This window comes from Pinus tabuliformis, chromosome X (assembly GCF_031772625.1).
Source record: "Pinus tabuliformis cultivar Carrire ecotype Pingquan chromosome X, CPIR1, whole genome shotgun sequence".
NCBI classification, from domain to species: Eukaryota; Viridiplantae; Streptophyta; class Pinopsida; order Pinales; family Pinaceae; genus Pinus; species Pinus tabuliformis.
Genome location: NC_142308.1, coordinates 544,593,894 through 544,614,046, shown reverse-complemented (window position 1 = coordinate 544,614,046; position 20,153 = coordinate 544,593,894). Strand labels below are relative to the sequence as shown.

The 20,153-nt window shown below is 40.4% G+C and overlaps 1 pseudogene; it reads left to right on the top strand.

Moving 5' to 3' along the window:
* The first annotated feature begins 13,331 nt into the window (after positions 1 to 13,331).
* LOC149141146 (uncharacterized) lies at positions 13,332 to 15,086 on the top strand (annotated as a pseudogene).
* The last annotated feature ends 5,067 nt before the right edge of the window (positions 15,087 to 20,153 follow it).

Here is a 20,153-nt window from a genome sequence, read left to right as displayed (position 1 = left end):
AGCGAACCCATAGTATTCATATTCACATCTTTTGTCATTGCTACAAAAACCTCCAAAATTTTGGCCTACATCCAATTTTGGAGCATACTTTGTCTTTGCACATTAGCGTCCTAGACATTGAGAGTCATTGTAGGTTTTAACCCTGTACATAAATTACCAGCATACGAATTCTAAAACACCGAAAATAAACAATGTGAGAGCATAACACATAAAACACATATACACAGAGATTTTCCCCTGGATCCCAAAACCGGGACTACCAGCTTGATTTTTCATTATGTTCCTTTCAATGTTATAATACATATTTATACATGCCAAATCATCCAATACCATGGACCTAAAACCATCGCGTCCGAAAACATGTGAGAAAATCATGCACAAAACCATAGGTGGGTCCGCCCATCCTAACATAGGGTCCAAGACCAAAATTTCCCGGGGCGCTACTCTGAACCCCATATAGTGGGGTTACGGGTACGCCTCAAACCCCTATGACACCTCCGCTACACAATTGGTGCAACGAAGGGGGGCTCCGCCCCCCCTCTAACCCCCTGGTTAACTACGTGGGCTAGTCATGGAAAGAATATAACATAACCCAGCATTCTCCCACTTGTTGTTTTCTTTCCACATGGGGCCACAAGAGAGCTTAGTCATTTTTCCAGCCCTGAAACGCCCATTGTCTCTCTACACCAAGAGAACTTCTTAGAGCTCACAGATTTTGTCAATGCATCTGCAGTATTCTTCAAAGTGTCTAACTTTACCAGTAACACCTTTTTGTCTTCTATAATATCCCTCACAAAGTGATAGTAGACATCAATGTGCTTTGTCTTTTAATGATATGTAGGGTTCTTTTCCAAGAAAATTGCACTTTTGCTGTCACAGTCTATCCTTATAGCTCCCTGTAATAACCCCATACTTGAACACAATCTTTGCAACCAAACTACTTCCTTGCTTGCATGAGCGGCTGCCATGTATTCTGCCTCTGTAGTTGATAGTGCCACTACAGATTGTTTCTTACTCATCCAACTGACTACACCTCCAAATAGGTTAAACGCATACTCACTTGTAGATCTTCTCTGATCCAGATCTCTAGCCCAGTCTGCATCAACAAAGCCACGAATATCCAACATTCTATCCAATCCTTATCTTCCTTGGTAGCACAAACCATAATCACTAGTGCCACACAAATACCTGAAAACCCGCTTCACTGTTGTCGAGTGCTCCTTCCCTGGTTTTGACATAAACTTGCTCAATACTCCCACTACATGTGTAATGTCTGGTCTAGTACAGACCATTGCATACATCACGCTACCGACTGCACTTGCACATGGAACATGGGACATGTCCTCTTCCTCTTCTTGTGTCTTAGGACACTGTTCAGCAGATAACCTCATACCTACAGGAATAGGAACCTTCACCGCTTTACTATCCTGCATATTAAACCTCTGCACTATTGTCTCGACATACTTCTTCTGGTTTAACCAAAGCTTCCTCTTTGCCTGATCTCTTTTAGTTTCCATGCCCAAAATATAGTTTGCAGCACCAAGATTTTTCATGTCGAATTTGGAGGACAATTGGGTCTTCAAATCCTGGATAATTTCTTTGTCATTTCCAACCAGCAACATATCATCCACATACAAGACCAGATAAATAACACGGTCACCAATTAATTTAAAATACACACAATGATCTGATTTGCTTCTGGTGAAGCCAAGTCTCCATATAAATGTATCAAATTTTTGATACCACATCCTTGGTGATTGTTTTAACCCATATAGAGACTTCTTTAACTTGCGTACCAGTTCTTTCTTACCCTTCACTGTAAAGCCTTCAAGTTGCTTCATGTATATTTCCTCTTCTAGATCCTCGTGAAGAAATGTTGTCTTCACATCCATCTGTTCTACCTCAAAATCAAAAGCAACAACAATAGATAAAAGTAATCTAATAGAAGTTACCTTGGCAACAGGAGAAAAAATATCACCAAAATCAATTCCCAACACCTGGGAATAACCTTTTGCTACCAACCAAGCTTTGCATTTCTCCACTTTTCCTTCTGCATTTGTCTTCTTCTTGAACACCCATTTGCTTCTAATGGGTTTCCTTCCAGCCGGCAACTCCACTAGATCCAAAGCCTCATTTTTGTGCAAAGATGCCATTTCATCATCCATGGCCTCTTTCCCGAGTTTGCCATCCTCTGAATCTACTGCTTCCTTCACAGTTCTGGGATCATCGTCAATAACAGATAGAGAAAATTTTGAAAAAAAAGCAGATGGACTATACCTTTCTGGCTGCCTTCTTTCTCGAACTGATCTTCTCACACCCGGATTTGGTGGCTCCTCATCCTTTGATTCCTCCTCTACTATAGAGTCTGATTCTTCCTTCTTAAGCTCAAACTCTATCTTCTCAGGTTCCTTTGGTTGGACTTCATGTTTAATAATATCTTTTACCTCTCTGAACACCACATCTCGACTGTACACAACCTTCCATGTGAGTGGGTTCCAAAGCTTATAACCCTTTAAACCATCCTTATACCCAATAAAGATGCACTTTACAGATTTACCATCCAACTTGGTTCGTTTCTCCTTTGGAACATGTACATATGCATCACATCCAAATACCCTTAGATGTGAAAGAGAGGGTTTCTTACCAGTCCATACCTCTTGTGGAGTCTTGTCCTCCAACGTTGTTGAAGGTGACCTGTTAACCAGGTAACATGCAGTATCCACCTCCTTTGCCCAGAATTCTTGTCCTAACCCAGCACCACTGAGCATGCTTCTTGCCCTTTCCATCAACGTCTTATTCATTCTTTCTGCAACTCCATTTTGCTTAGGTGTATATGGAGTAGTCTTCTATCATGCTATACCACAGTACTTGCAAAATTCTTCAAATTCCTTGCTGCAAAACTCTGTCCTCAACACCTTTATCTTCTTCTCTGTCTAATTTTCCACGAGAGCCTTAAATTCTTTAAACCTGTCAAAGGCTTCAAATTTCTTCTTAAGGAAATATATCCATGTATTCGTTGAGAATTCATCTATAAATGATACATAGTACACAAACTTACCCAGTGATGGAACGTTCACAGGTCCAAACACATCACTGTGCTAGGTTCTAATATCTGTTTCGCCCTCTTACTACCAGAGGGGAAACTCTCCTGATTTTGCTTCCCATATACACAATTTTCACAGAAATAAAAATCCAGAGAGCTATTACTCATACCTTCTACCATACCTTTACCATGAAGTATTCGAAGGCCCTTCTCTCCAATATGTCCAATCCTTTGATGCCACAACAAGGTCTTCTCTCCAGAGACCACTAGATTTTCTACTCCACTTTCAGGAACCACAGAATTGTTGCACCCATCAATAACAGTGCTACCTTGCAGCTTGTATAGAGTTCCAATTTGAACTCCCCGCATCAATACCAGTGCTCCCCAAACCATTTTGCAGGTATCCTTCTCGAACACTGTTGTTACACCTGCATCATCTAGCTTGCTTACAGAAATCAGATTTTTGGCCAATGCAGGAATATGCAGAACACCTGGAAGTGTTCTAACCCTTCCACCTTGCAACCTCAACTTTACTTTTCCATGACCAATGATTCTAGCCTTCCTATCATCCCCTAAGAAGACATCACCACCATCGTATTTCTCATACTCGTAGAACCACTCCCTATGGGAATTGAAGTGAAAGGATGCACCTAAGTCAATCAACCATGCCTCATGCTCTACGTGTGTACTTGAAGAAGCCAAGTACACATCCACACCTTCATCTGAGGTGGTTTTCGCCTTTGCAGAAGGAGCATCATCAAATCCATTTCCTTTATCAGGAACTTTAGATTTACAGTCCCTTTTGTAGTGCCCTTCCTTTCCGCATTTCCAGCACACCACCTTTACAGGTTTTCCTGGAGATTTAGATCTCCCACTCAATGACTTACTTTGTTTCTGTTCTAAGACCATCCTCATACAGACAAGGCATCATCATTCTGGCTCTCCATATTTTTCCGTCTCATCTCCTCCGTCAGCAAGGATGAGACTATTTCATCAAACTGCAAGGCAGTTGCATAGCTACCTATTGCAATAACCAGACTATCCCACGAATCTAGTAGAGAACACAACCAACTGATGTACTTATCTTCATCTGAAATTTTAATATTAACAAATGCTAACTAACTTACCACAATATTAAATGCGTTCAGATGCTCTGTTACTAAGTCTCCATCTTTCATCCTCAGGTTATACAGCTTTTTCCGCAGGAACAATTTATTCACCAGAGACTTAGATTGGTACAAAGTCCCTAACTTGTCCCACAAAGCCTTCGCCATAGCTTCCCATGATACATTCAACAATACTAAATCTGAGACACACAATCGTATTATGCTCTTTTCCTTCTGATTCAGCTTCTTCCATTCTTCATCGGACACTCCCGTTGGTTTAGTACCCGGATCTACCATGATCCACTAATCTTTATCCACCAATAGACCCTCCATCTTGAGTTTCCACAACTCAAAACTCTAACCATTAAATTTCTCGATCTCTATCTTTCCATTGCTCACCATCTTCTTTCACCACCAGAATCGATCTCGTAGATCTCCTACTGAATAGGGTCTACCACAGGCCTGAGCGAAACCCCTCAGCAACAAAGGCATCCCTTTGAAGCCAAAACTGCTCTAATACCAAATGTAGGTTTTAACCCTGTACAGAAATTACCTGCATATGAATTCTAAAACACATAAAATAAATAATGCGAGAGCATAACACATAAAACACATATACACAGAAATTTTCCCTTGGATCCCAAAACTGGGACTACCAGCTTGATTTTTCATTATGTTCCTTTCAATGTTATAATACATATTTATACATGTCGAAGCATCCAATACCATGGACCGAAAACCATCACGTCCAAAAACATGTGCGAAAATCATGCACAAAACCATAGGTGGGTCTGCCCATCTTAACATAGGGTCCAAAACCAAAATTTTCCAGGGCACTGCCCTGGACCCCATAAAGTGGGGTTATGGGTACGCCTCAAACCACTGTGACCCTCACCCTGCTACAAAATCGGTGCAACAAAAGGGGGATCTGCCCCCCCTCTAACCCCCCAGTTAACTACGTGGGCTAGTCGTGGAAAGAATAACACAACCGAATAGTCATCACGTGTTTTATCTAAGTATTCTTGTTCCTTTTTGAAGAAAATCAAAGTGTCGTTTTTGGGATGGTATTTATGTTAATGGGTTTTTCTCAGCATGTAGACATGTAGCACACTCATTTCAAAATTTCTAAGCATTGTCGCACAATTGTCATCACCATCGTCACAAATAGTATCTTTGGTGTCACACTTGGGGTAACTTGTTGCAATGTTGTTGCATTGAGGAAAGTATGGCATTCATGTGTTATAGGTGATCTATGTTGTGTTGTCAAGTATTATAAGTGTGTGATCATACTCAAGTCTTATCACTGTTCACTTTGGTTTCACTGATCCCACACAGTCAAATATGGAGAACTTCCCGACCAAGCAACCTGAAATCACTTAGTCCTTCTGAACTCGCATTGTGTAGTCTCAATACTCAAGCCTTATCCTTACCTCCTGGGATTAAGCAATGCATAGTCTATGCCTCTCATAACTTCACATTGCGTAGTTACAGTCCTCAATCCTGACCCTTGAGCTTCAGAACTACGCAATCCTTGCCCTCAGTTAGTCTCTTCTATGCATTATCTAGTCTCAAGCATCAAGCTTTAGCCTTGATCCCTTGAACTGTGCAATCCCTTAGCCTATATCCCTAAATAAATGTGTAGTAGTCAACCTTAAGCCTCAAGCCCTCATCTTGACCTTTTTAGCCCCTCAACTACGTAGATCACAAACCCTGGATTGCCTGAACTGTGCATTGTGTAGTCTCAAGGCTCAATCCTTGACCCTAACATCCTAGCTGCATAACTGTGTAATCCCTGAGCTTTATTCCCAATTTGTCACCCAGCTCCAACTCAGTTAGTGGATTTTTATGCATCATATTAGACTACGGATTTTATCAGACTGATGTCATCTTGTCATGAGTGGATTTCAGTGGTAGGTATTCTATCATGTTATAACAAGACAATGATGAAGAGGGTGAAGAAGGAGACCTTGCTAGAAGACACCTTCGAAGCTGCAAGAATAATTTTATAAATCAAGAAAAGAGAAAGGGACATCAGTTGTGAAAACAGTTGGAGATCAAGTTTACATTGAAGACTCAAATCTTCAAGCCATACAGAGGAATAAGAAGACCATGTTCATCTTTCAAGAAGACACAAAAAGGAAACAACAAAGAGTGGCTTGACACTGGCATGTCAGCATGAAGTCCATGTCATCAGTGTCATGTCATGAACCACCATGTGCCACATCATTGTGTGGATTATGTAAATTCAATATTGGAGTAATGTAACGTAAAGTGGAAGTCCAAGAGTCATCTATGTAATGTGAAAAGTCACGTAGGAAGTAGAAAGGTCATTGAGAAGTAAAACAGTCATGAGGGTAGTCCAAGAATCACAAGGGAGTTGATGGATCACCCCATTTGTTATATATACACTCTCATTGGTCATGTAAAGGACTTTTCACCTTGTCTCCTCCTACTTTTGGAGGAGAAAGTCATTACTCTAATTCTCCACTATTGGAGCTAGTGGTGTCTCTATACTCATGTATCTTGAAACATTTTCTTAATTATGAAGTTCCTTGAGCCAACACACTTTCATGCATATGTCATAAATATTGTAATACTATTTTCAATGTATGTTGTTTTAATCTTACTAAGGAAATTGAACTATTTCGATGGCTTTGGTACTTATCTTGTTGAAGGTGTGTTGTATTTGTTTTAACAATCATTGCTTCTATGTGAACTATTTCGCTGGTCGATCAATGATTCATTCTTATGCATATGCCTATGTTTCTTTATTAGATCAATACTACTACTCCTCTTTTAAAGGCTCACCCTTTGCTCCCTTTTGGTAGAATAACCTTGATACATTCTCTAGATGAGCATTCCACAAGGCATTCCCTCTTGTTCACCCAAAGGTACATGTGTAGTACTCTTTTGTGTTGACCATTGTAGCCAAGGAAAATCTCTAATAGCATATCACAGTTGAGCCTTATTTCTAGAAGGGCTCCCACACCAAATGGTACGAAGTCTGATTGGGACTTTTCATTTGGGTGCCCCTCTTGGATGACATATTTCCAGCACTGTCAACAACATCCAAGTGCTCTAGCCCCTTTGACACTAGCACCTTAACCTCCCATGCCTCAGTAAGCACCTCTTCATCAATCTCAGTTGTATGCTCAACAGAATGTAGCCAATCCCCTTAATCTGAAGAAAATGAACAAGGGTAAGATTAAGAAAATTTCTCAAAATTAGGGTAACCAAGACAAAAATACTAATGCCAATTAGGGTGAAAACCTAAATACTAAAACTCAACAACAGGTAGATTAACGCAAGAAAAAAAGGTTATTCACATGAATTAACTTTGTGCCTATTGTGGTACATATTTTCATTACACTTACAAGTGTTCCCTCCTCCATGATATGCATAGGCTATGGTAAAATCAAGAGATTACAATTAGGGGAATCAAACTCCTTCTACCTCTTTTCAAACTCCTTCACAGTTGGTTGTGATTCATAATCTATTCCTTAGCCAAGGGTATCACAACTCATCATGGCTACAAAGCTCCTCTTGCTCTGCCTCCCAACCAACCTGGGAATGGAATGTATTAGATTATAATGATAGATTTATTTTCTTCAACCTCTCCACTTATTCACATCAATATAGTCCTCTTGTCCTTCTCCTGAGACACAATCGACACCAATCATGGAGCCTTTGTTGTCAAAAAATTCTACTCTACAGATCCCTCAACCAATAGTTGAGGTTCCTCCTAAAATCACCAAGGGTTCTTTACATTGAAATGCTACCACTACCCTTTGTTGCACCGCCCATCATTATAGTACTCTAGATTTCATAGCACAATTTCTTGTCACCATGTCATTTTTGGAACTCCTCTAGACGTGCCCTTCACATTGCAAGTCTCTACTCTCCCCTTTGGGCACTTTGTATCCATCTGACGATCAGATGATTGTCTTTGATGTTAAAAAAGAATAATCTCCTCATCTCCCCCCATTTATTTCTTTTCTCCAAATCCTTGTATCGAATAATAACACCCTTGACTAGAGGTGTATCATTTAAGAAGGGGAATCCACATGTGTGATTTCCATTCAGGTTTGGAAACAACTTGGATCCTTGGAACTCCAATGATCTATGATTACAATTATAGCATATGATGGTGATGGCCACCCCTTGCAACCAACAGGCTTGTACAAAAATTTCCCTATCGAGCTAGCTAGTAAGAAAGTCTTGATTAATGTTGAGGTTATTGATGCCCCTTTAGAATATAACCTCCTACTAGGATGTAACTTCATGTATGCCATGAAGACAATATGTTCCTCTATCTATTGTACCATGCACTTCCCCCATAATGGGAATATTTTCACTATTAATCATTTGACATACTATAATCCAAGCTTACATTTCATTCTGAAAATGCCATTTCCTCAATGGTTGGTAATGACACATTTCCTTCACTCACTAAAATCAATCTAGGAGTCTACAAAGACTCCTTTTTTTGGGGGCACATTATGACCTTCCAACTACACCTAGCACTTCTCAGGTATGCATGGTGTTTGGGTCTCAAGATTCTCAGTAGTTTGGTTCCTCTTTCTAATAGTCAGCTTCTCATTCAACATGTTGCTGCAAATTTAACTAATGTACTCGCGAGTGTTCTCCTTGGGCATTGTCCACTTATTTAGATACCTTTCTTATTCCCATCGCAAGGAATAATCAGTACACTTGTAATGGATATGTTGATTTTTTCTAATATCACATTAGGAATTCCAATTTGGTACCTAGATCTTGTTACCAATACTCCACCAAACCATCTTAAAGCCTATCTAGATTTGAGACTCATCCAACCTATTCTGAAAATCACGTTCATTTCGTCAGTTCCACCACAACCTCAACAGGACTATACTCATATTGTGCAAGAAACTTAAAAAGGGGAGCAAAGATAAGAAGAAGGGGTGCATTGATAAGATAGCTCAGGGCTACGACCACTCAATCTTCTGTACCTAAACCCACACCCCCAATTTCTTTGTGCAATATTCAATGCCATGCCACCAATAACTATCCCACTCTCCCCTGGTTAAAGGATTTCATTACCTTGGATGACCTTCAGTTAGACCCAAAGTTCCCTAAGGTATAAGTCACTCTACCTAAATCATCTAAGAAAATAAAGCATTACACATAAACCACTCATGCACTTTGTGCAAAACATATGGAAATTATTCCAACCACTTTCCTCATCTCTCACATTTTTGTGATACACCATAACGAAATGACTATTGATATAATGGATCTTTTACCCTTCTACTTATGGCCACTTTCACCTTTTCTTTCTTGAGGCAAGGAACCACTCAAACCACCATTGTGGTTAGTCCCACTTATGTGAATATGGTATAAAATATCATACATATCCTTTACTTTTCATAATCTATGGGATTGAAACCTTCAGAATCCCTTGGTGATCTAGGAAGATCCCTAATGGCCCAAAAATAAAAGTCCTTGGAGCACAACAAAACTAGGACTAGATCGAAGAGCTTGTCACAAGCTTTCAAATGGCCTAGACACTACCTCAATTTAACTTCCTATGAGTAATTTATGCTCAGTCAAAGTTCGAGGTTAAACTTGGAAAATGGACAAAGTTGGCAAAGCACCAAATAAAATTTAGAGCTTCTCCAATTTGGCGGATTTGCTAAATATAACAACTCCCTGCTAAATTTGGAGGATGCTAAATGGATCAATAATGTGGGTCCATGTGGGCCAACCAAATGCCACCATGTGGCACCTAGGAAATGACGAAATTGGCCAACAAATAGCAGTTAGTGGGTCAAGCGGTGGACTTATTCTATGATTTTGAAATAGTTTTGCTTTTATTTTAAAAAAATGTAATGACTGACTAGATTTGAACCGGCACCATGCATCAAACCCACCAGTTGTGCTAACAGTTAATGCCAACAGTTATCAACGACGCTGATTCAAATTTCCAAAACCATGACAAGTTGGCATATGGATGGAACTTATCAATGGAAAAAAACTTACGATTCCAATAAATAGGCGGTCACCTGTATATATAAACCAACAATTATTACAACTGACAGTTATGATTGATTTAATTTGGTGGTCTTGGTCTATTTCTTTATTAACAGTTAAAGTCATGTTGATAGTCAACCATAGTTCCAACACCCTCAAACGATCAATGGCAGTGTATTATTATAATACACAACAATTAAGTTTGTTGGCATGTTATTAGCAGAAAATCGTTAACATATTAAATGTTTTAAAAAAAAAAAACAAATTTTTTGTGTTAAAAAATTGTTCAAGCAGGGGCTCAAACCAGCGACCCCGCTAAAACCCATGCCCATTTGGCTATGCATGGTGGGTTAGTGGCCTTTGTAAACTCCGCCAATGTACAAATATAAAAATTACTCCTTCTACTCACAAGCCTAGTGAATGGAGCCATGAGCTGGTTGATAGGCTGCAAAACATTAATAGAAGTTGGAACCTAGAGGTAGGAACCAGGAGGTGGGAACTAGGCATGGTACGATTTTCGAGGAAAAATATTCTTTGGGAATATTCTAGAGAATATTCCTTTTAGATGTTGTGATTGTAGAAATTATGGTGTGGATTTGCAGCTGCTCATGAAGTTTTAATCAAAATCACAAGACACAAACCTACTCTACTACTTTGTGGAAGTTAATTCATAATTTACAAAAAAACATTTAGACATGCACATCGTAGTTTTCCTGGGGAAATAAATCTACTAAAAACCCCAATTCCTGCTTGCATTAATCTAATGAATATAGATGTATTTCAATTTCTTTGCTTAACTGAGTATAAGTTGCAAGTGAATAACATATCCCTATGCTCACTAAGAAGCTCTGACCCAGTCTTACTCAATTTTTACCTCTGCTTGAGCCTCTATTTCCTTGCACAATTCTTGAGAAATTAGGCCCATATTATTTAGGAATTTATCCAAAATAGATTGTGCAATTCCCAAGGTTGATCATATGACTGCATGCAACACCTATATACTCAAGACTAGTCTACAACTGGTGTTACACTGCCTTGGAATCTCCACCATAGTCGGGGAACTCAAATTCTCTTCATGCACTAGCTATTTTTTGCTGATTGATCAGTTAACTAGATGATCATTGAGTTTGACTGAAGTCTCACTACAAAATTTACCTTCCACTAGTTCCTCCAACAGTTGGAACTAGTTTAACTCAAAACCACTTGAGATAACTGACTTTGATTGCTACAAATTAGCAATAACACATGCTTGACTGGAAATTCAAATTTTCTCAATTTAATCAAGGAAAAATCAAATTGATAATTTCTTGCTGTAATTTTCAACACTCCCTTTCGGCAAGAAACAGATTATCAACCACCCCTATCCTACATTTGTGGAACTCAAACTTCCCTCTTGACAATGCCTTTGTCAAAATGTCAGCTTCTTATTCATCTGTCATAATGTGTTGAAGCAACATTATCCGCCTCTGCACACACTCCCGTAAATGGTGATACCAAATATCTATATGCTTAGATCAATAGTGAAAAACAGGTTTCTCAGAGATCTTAATGAAACTCTGATTATCACAATACATCACAGTTGGATCCATCATCTGACCAAATATTCGAACAAGTATCTTTCTCATCTAGATTGGCTCACATGTTGCTTGACTTGCAGCCATGTATTTTGCTTATCCTGAGCTGAGTGCCACATATATTAGCTTCCTGCTGTACTAGGAAACAATTGCGGACCCAACACTGAAAATTCCATGTGATGTACTCTTTAGTTTGATGAAATCCCCACCCAATTTTCATTTGTGAATCCAGACAAATTCATCCAAAATGAGTAGTGCCTTTGAGGTACCATAAGACATGCTTAGCTTCCTTCCAAAATAATTTGGTTGGCCTAATCATATCTTGGCTCAGCTAGTTTACTGCATAGCACATATCTGGTTGTGTGTTAACAAGATACATTAGTGAACCCACTAGCTGCTGATAAATGGTAACATCCACTTCCTCACTTGAAGTGACATCCTACTTCCTCTAGTTGGTCACTAGAGGTGTCCCAATGGTTTGCAACTCTCCATGCAGAATCTCTATAGTATCTCATTTTCATACTTTCCTTGAGACACAAATAGTTCCCTATCACCTTTCCATACTTCCAAGCTGAGGAAGTAGTTCATGAGGCCCATTTCCTTCATTTCAAATTCCCTTGAAAGGCCCTCGCAAGATCTGATCATCTTCTCATCACTAGTTAAAATCAAATCATCAACATATAAGACAATAATAAAAAATTTACCTTCTACCAAGATATGATAGAGGCTTGCATCCACTTCACTTTTGGTGAAGCACAAAACAGTGATATAGTTATCGATCTTGGTGTACCAAATGTTAGAGTTAGTCCTTTGGCCTTCCTTCAGTGATCAAAATGGGACTCTTATTATTTCCATTCTATTATATGTTTTGCACATGATTTTCAGCATAAAACATGTTATAAGTGTGTCCATTAGAAGCATCTCGGAAAGAGCTTTCTAATGGTATATCACAGTCCAAAAACTGGCTCCCGAATCAGAAGATATGATCAAATGAATGGTTGACTCAAAGGCCTCCTATGCAGCAGTTCAGGTATTGAATGATCCAAAGGAAGCTAGGAGATGTCAGTGGCTGGTCTTGTGGTTGGATTGTGATAGAGAGGAAGAGAACATAGCATTTGAGGTCTATTATCGTGTTGCTAATCCTCATCTCAACATATGGCGAGCTCGTTTCTCTGCTTTGATTGAAAGAGATATCCTGTGCAGAGGGCATTGTACATTGTTGACAGGGATATTGCTAGTGAAAAGTTTACAACCGCTGGCCTCATGGTCCTAGAGAGGAATTACTTCAAGATTTATAGATGTTCATTTAGTGTTTGTTGTCATCCTTACTTACATCTCTTCCAAGCTTTTCAACTCAAAGAATAATTGACATGTCAAATAAATGAAAAGCTCCCCCTTTGCCAGAGGGTCTGATAGATCTTTTCATTGGGGTCCTTTCTACAAGTAATCACTTTGTAGAGCACATGGCTGTGAGGAAGACATGGATATTTTTGAGCCAACGTTTGTGAGCCAAGCTATCTTCATTCGTCCTAACATTATCTTCATGATCGTTCCCTGAGCTTATAATATTTGTCAAATAGATTGTTTTGTAGGAGGGTCATGGTCCCTGATGTACTAGCAAGGGTGGCAAAGATTGTTCCAAGTTTTTGTACTGTATATGTTATATCAAAAGGAAAACTCTCTTCAGTGAAATCAACTACTTCTTTAGAGTCAAGCAGGGCTAGCAACGAAATTATCTCGAGGACTTGCAATTTTCAAGAAGAGGTAGAACCTCTAGTTGGGAAATCAACCACGCTTCTTGATTTTAAGAATATCAAGAGTAAAATGGGAATCAAGATGACGAGTGAGGATAGTGATGAGAGATCTCCATCATTGGATAATTATTTAGGCACATCCTCATTGCCAAGCACATCTATGAAGTCACAGCTTGAAAACGGGCTAGAAATGTTGGATCTTGAATTGAAACAGCTTCGTGAGATGTACAACCAAGCATGTGAAGAAGCAGTTAGCACACAAAATGCCAGAGAGATGCACATTCAAAGAATGGAAGAGCTAAAGAAAGTAGAAGCAAAAAAGAAAGAATAAAAATTGCAGGCATTGAAACTTGCGTATTCGTTACAAGGATTCTTGTTTGTTTTGTCATGCTTATGATGAGAACGAAGGCCCAGCTCAGCTCCAAATCTCAGCGCCCCTTCATCCACAACACACAGAAGTTAAAACATTGAAACCAAGTCAAAATATCAACATCCAAGCCAATTTGGAGTGTGGCGCTGAGCTTCTGGCTATGGTGCTGCGCTTCTAGACTATGGCGCTACGCATAGGGCCATTCTAAAAAACAAAGTTCTGTAGGTGCCCACTTGGCCTCGCATTGCTCTTTCGCTCACACTAGCTCTAATCCAAGAAGTCTACTGGACAATGAATTGAGTAGGACACCTCCCATGGGGTGGAATTCCTGGAATCATTGAAGGTGCTTCTGAAAGCAAGGGTCGTGGTCGACAGGTTTCCGTTATCGTGTTTTTGGGTTGCCTCAGGCACACAAGGAGCTTGTTGAGAAGGTTACAAATGGAATGTGGCTCTTTTTGTATGACTTCAACCTTCATCTGATGTATGGAATATACAACGCTACAAGTAAAGGTGGATATGAACTTGAACCCGATGCATTCAAGACTTCGAAGAAGCCTTTTCCAACCCAGATACGCTTCCGTATTCAGAAGGAATGCTTGCCATTTCCAGAGAAAAAATTCAAGGCTACGATTAAAGATAATTACTATGGGAAAAACAAGTTCAAGTTTCAACTGAACACAGAACAGGTTAAAAAGTTGTCCCAACTATTTTGACCGGTACCTTTTCAGAACTCTCGTGGTCCTCAAACTCTTGTGGTCCACGAGACAGTAGGCCTGGGAAACCTATTCGTGATAATGTTGGGGCAGCAAGACGTGTACCATTTGTTGATTAGGTTCCCCAAATTACATTATATCAACCTGACACAGTATTGCCTTAGCGTGCACCATTACTTGATGTTTATGCTTTCAAATCCATATGCTTCTACATATCAAAGGCAGGCCCTGCCTCCTGCTGATCCATTGCCTATGAGGAACAAGTTTTTATCTGATATTGATTATTGTGGGTAGATCCAAGGCTTGAATATTTCGTCAGAGAATAAGAGAACGTGTTTTAGAGCAGAATTATCTCAATGAAATCAATAGGCCTTATGTGCCAAGAGAGTCTGACTACGGTGATGCTGCCCTTCGTAGATCTGACTTCACATCTCCTCTCAGACGTTCATATTTTCTAGGAGTCGATGGCAAGTTGTTAGGCCCCTATACTACTAGTGTAACCCCTTATTGTCGTTAGTACAACCCCCTTATTATATTGTTGTACCCATGTAGTCCCCATATTGTTACTGTTAACACCCAGGTTGTTCCCTATGACTCCCAAGGGAATACGGCCGGGGTAACCACTAACCAATCTTTGGGTTACAGTTCCTAGCCTAACTGCAACCAGAGAGGGCTCTCTCTTTATGATTTGTCTCTGTTATGATGGTGTTTTAGGCTAGCTATTATGCTCAGGTTTTGGTTTATGTTTTGGTTGAAGGATTCCTTTCAGGTCTTATGATGCAGTGTTTGGACAGTACAATACCATTGGGCAATGGAGTCTCAAGTTGTGAAATGATCTGATACGCTGGTTTGGTGGTGCTCAAACTGTAGGGCCTATTGTGTATTTTAAACAGACAAACTAGATCAAATGGTGATGTATGTCAACCAACAGAAAGCAATTAAGGATTTTCTATTAAGTTGGTGGGATGAAAGTGAGAGCACTGCACAGGAGCAAAAGTCGAATTCCTGAGACAAGGCCACTGTGAAGGATGTATTCTGTAAGCGCAGCATTTAAGAATTACACTTAACTAGATTACAGCTGAAGAAAACATTGATAAACAACGCAGATTGAACTCAGGTTACTCAATGAATAAATCCTGAAAGCTATTCTTTTTCCTTGTTGCTTAGTATTGAAAACGGATAACATATATGGATTTTAACAAACAACTAAATAACAGAGAGAGATACAGAGACTTATTGTATGATGAAATACACAGGGATCCAGTAGTTATCAACAGACACCAGAACGCATCCAACACCTCAGAAATCCGAGAAATTCCATTGCTTTTCTCTATTAACTTTTGAAAAGGATTACAGCATAAGAACTTCTTCAGGAGAAATCAACAACAACCATATCTCTAGTGCGAGGGCTCTATAAATACAAAACATCTTTACAAAATATCAAGGCGTTGAGTCATCTGAGAAATAACTCTTTCACCAACTTTGTCATTACAGCGGAGTAAAAGTTAATGCTTCTTTTAATACAACATAAATGCTTTTGCATTTGTCAGAAGATATTTTAGCTTTGGGAATCCAACGAGTCGGTTGGAATGATCCGCATCAATGCTGAAGAAGGCGTTGTGGAGCTGTTCCGCTGTCTTTCTCGGCTGGGACACCTGTAGCTTTCCCTTTGCTGTGCTGGCTATGGGCTCTGCTGAGTTGGCTCAGCTTTCGTCTTAAATGCCTGCTGACCGAAATAAACTGTCCTGTGCATGACAATTCAGTTTTTTCTGAAACCGAAATTTAGTGGATGGCCTGCTGTTCATAGAATCATTTGAATTGCCTTGACCCACCAGTCCTGTGGAGGCATTTGATGCCTGAGAATGGCCTCCATTGTTTCCTCTGCCTCTGTATATTTGAAAAAATTTGGGGCTACATCAAACAAGTGATTAATTTCATTCATTATAAAAAATAGATTTTCTATCTTACTATAGAAATCCTGCCCTGTAATAGGTCCTATGTCTTCTGAAGTGCTGGCCTTCTCATTGATCTGTGCTGAGGCAAAAATGTTTACTCTTTTAGCATACTGTTCATGGGTGAATAATTTCCCTCCGCTGTTCAGTAAGCTAGGGAGTTCTCTGTTCTGCAATACCTGAAATCTCTCCATGAACCTGTTTACCTCAGTGTGCATATCCTGAGTTCTTCTGTCCAGTGTTTGCACCAAATTTCTCAAAGTAAGCACCCTCTTGATCATTTGAATAGTCTCAGTTCTGTTTGTGATTCCAATGGTGGCTAACTGAGAGCTTGTCCTATTATTGAGTACATTGATCATTCTGGTGGCCACTTCAGGCATATTGCTCAATGCAGCTCTTGCCCTATGGACCTCCTTTTGTGCTTTTGGGATGAGATCTAATTGCTCATGGATTGTCTCAATGTATTGCCATTGATTTGTAATAGATTGGCCAATATTGGCCCATATCATTGCTCTGACTTCAGATACAATCTTATCCAATCTGAGCTGCTTTTCCAGCTCTTTGATCCTGTCATTAAGGGCCTTGATCTCCCTGCCCTTTTCTGCCACTTCTCTTTTTGATTTATCATATTTATCATCGATCTTGGCCAGCTTTTCCTTGGTCTCATGTAGCTCTGTCATTTGAGCTTCCAGGATTTGTATCTCATTTCTCAGTTTCTGCATGTCTAGGCTATGTGCCTGTTCTGTACTTGTAGGTGCTGCTGAAGTGGATGTAGCTGTTTGCTCAGTTTGTTGAGGTGGAGGCACAGTGGTAGGAGCAGTGTTCTCAAGATTGATGACCGGGGGAGGCTGAGAGGTCTGGCCCTCTTCCCTTTGCTTTAGTGCTGCTTGCAGTGCCACCTGTGCGGCCTCAGACTCTCCTAATTTCTCTTGTGTCTGCAGGAGCTGCTTATATATAGATATTAGTAGATCTGTGGCATCCTTTTCCATCCTTTGTTGGGCTACCTCATCTGTTTGGGGGTGAATGGTAGCTGGGAGTTTGACTTTCTTCCTTAATGCAGCCATGTCAGCATCCCTTAGTTTCAGGATCTCCTGTATCCCTTTGATGTCCTTGGGGTTATGCCCAATTTCCACAATGATGTCCTCTAGGGATCTTATCCTGTTGTCCTTGGCCTGAGATGAAGCCCTCTCCAATTCTAGTTGGGAGGCTGTAGCATTGAGGCTGCTTGTTAATTTGTAATTCTCCAACGTTTTGTCTGCCAGGGAGGCATACACCATTTCACCAGTTTGCTTGTGCAGCTCAATTTTATCCATTGGGTGGATGTCCTTGGCCAGGACCTCTAGATTAGTCCTGAGATAATCTGCAGTAGATTGTGGCTGGAGCGTGGTGGGTATGAAGTGACTCATAGTCAACTTGCCTTCGTCCACATCAAAGGCAGCCATTAATCTTTGTTGGTTGGAGGGAGCCATTTTCAACAAATGGTTATATAATTTGACTTTCATGGGTTCACTCCTTCTTTTGATGTCTATAAACTGCTGTTTGATGCCTACCTCTCCTTCCCTCTGTTGGCTGGAGGAAGTGACCTCCCCTCCCATGGCTCTGTCTTGTTCTTGGTGGAAGGAACTCACCGAGGCTTCCCTGCTGGGTGGGCTCATACCCATTGCTTGTCTAATTGCTGCATCTTCCTCTGAGAAGTCATTTAACCTCTGTCTCTTCTCCTCTTGGTTGATGGATGAAGTCATGGGTGTTTCTCTGTCCCTTTTCCTACTTAGGTCCTCCTTCTGTGGAGTTTGAAGGACCGAGGCATCAGTAATGTTTTCAGGCCTTGAGTGTTCTACATTTTGGGCCTGCTGCTCAGTGGTAGTTGGGGTGTCTACCACTCTTTCTTGGTGTAAGGGCTGCTGTGTTTCAGGTTGCCCTTCTCCTTGCTGCTGTTGCTGTTTTTGTTGTTGCTGCTCTGGCTCTATCTCCATCACCTTTTCTTTTCCCTTTTCTGATATATTTCCAGCAACTCTCGTGGCTTGCTGTTGGGCAGTTGAAGAGGATGCTGCTGCTCCAATCTGTATGCTTGGTACTGAGCTGACCTGTGAATAAAACTCAAGGTCAGCCATTTTCTTTATGTTTCTTTGAGCTCTTTGATTAAGCTCTTCTTGAGTAACAGCTTCCTCTAAAGTCCCTCTCCTCCATTTACTTTGATTGGCATGTTTTTCTATGTGAGGAAGGCTGCAATGATCATAAGCAGACAACTTGTATTTAAGCCTCCTCATGGTAATGAAGTTGTTAGGGTCATAAGGTTTCCATAGGAAGCTGTATTTGAGACCAAGGCCCCCAAGTATTCTATCTGCCTCCTTCCACCCTTCCTCCCTTTCGTTATAGAGGAAATGGCCAAGTTGACTTCTGACTTTTAGCTGTGCCTTCTTACCTTTGCCTGAAAAGTGGAACGTGTCCACAAAGCCAAACTGCCTGAAGTATTCTAAGGCAAATAGTCTCATGGGCACAAACCTGGGTAGTCTAAATGGGGGCAACTCACACCCATATATTCTAATAACGGTGTGGTGCTGGTAGAAGTACCAATCCCTAATGCTGTATGCTTTTGATAAATGCAGGAGTCTTTGCATATCATCTGTCAATCTGGGAGGAGGTGAGCCCAAAAGTAGAGTCATGGCTGGATGAATGAAGTTATCAATGAATTCACAATAGGTGTATGGAGAATAGAAATTGAGGTGGAAAGCAGATGTCCAGTACACCACCGATCTCAAATTTCCCTGTGCATCTTCCCTTTTCATTGGGAAGGAGAACTTCTCATGCTGGAAGTATAAAAGCAAATGATATATGTAAGAAGTATATTTAAATACCCTATCTCTTGATAGGTTCATCAACTGCTCATGCATCTTGTCTGAGATGTATGTGGCATAGTCATAGCAGACTGGTTTTCTTCCTGGAGAAAACATGAGCATTAGGTGCATAACTGTTTCATCCACATACTCCACTGAATCATATCCCAGGATGGGACTGATCATATCAACAAGGTCCAGGCCCAATTGGTTGAGGTAGACATAGTTGATGGGAGGGACTTGCACAGTGTTGGCTTTGATGAACAACTGGTTGAGTTTTGTAATCTGGGCCTCTGTCATTCTGGCTCCCTCCATAATCAAATCAGCTAGTGATAGAGGGACCAACTTCTTATCTGTTTTGAACTGCAGCATCTCCTTGATGGCTTCAGGGGTAATGAAAAACAAAATTGTGCCTGAAGAATCAAGCACTGCCCTCTGGGATGCATCATAATACTCAGCACACAAGTGAATGAGTTCTGGGAATTGGTTGACCTGTGGTAGCTTGAAGATTGGGAGAGAGGAATCCCAAATTCCCAAGATGTCTGTCCCATTCTGATGTTGGACTTTGATTTCATTTAGTATTTGGAGATGAAACCTGCTCCTGCTTAGCATTTCTTCTGATATCTTATAGTCTAAGTCAGCTAATGCTTTCCAGTCCAATGCTTTGTGAGGGGCATTCAGAGGAGCTACATTTAGGGCTATAGGAGCTACAGGGGGGTCCATTGTTCTCCTTTAGGATTTCTGTTTCTTCAAGGACTGTGTTACTATGCAGAGTAACACAACCAGAGTTCTCTTTGC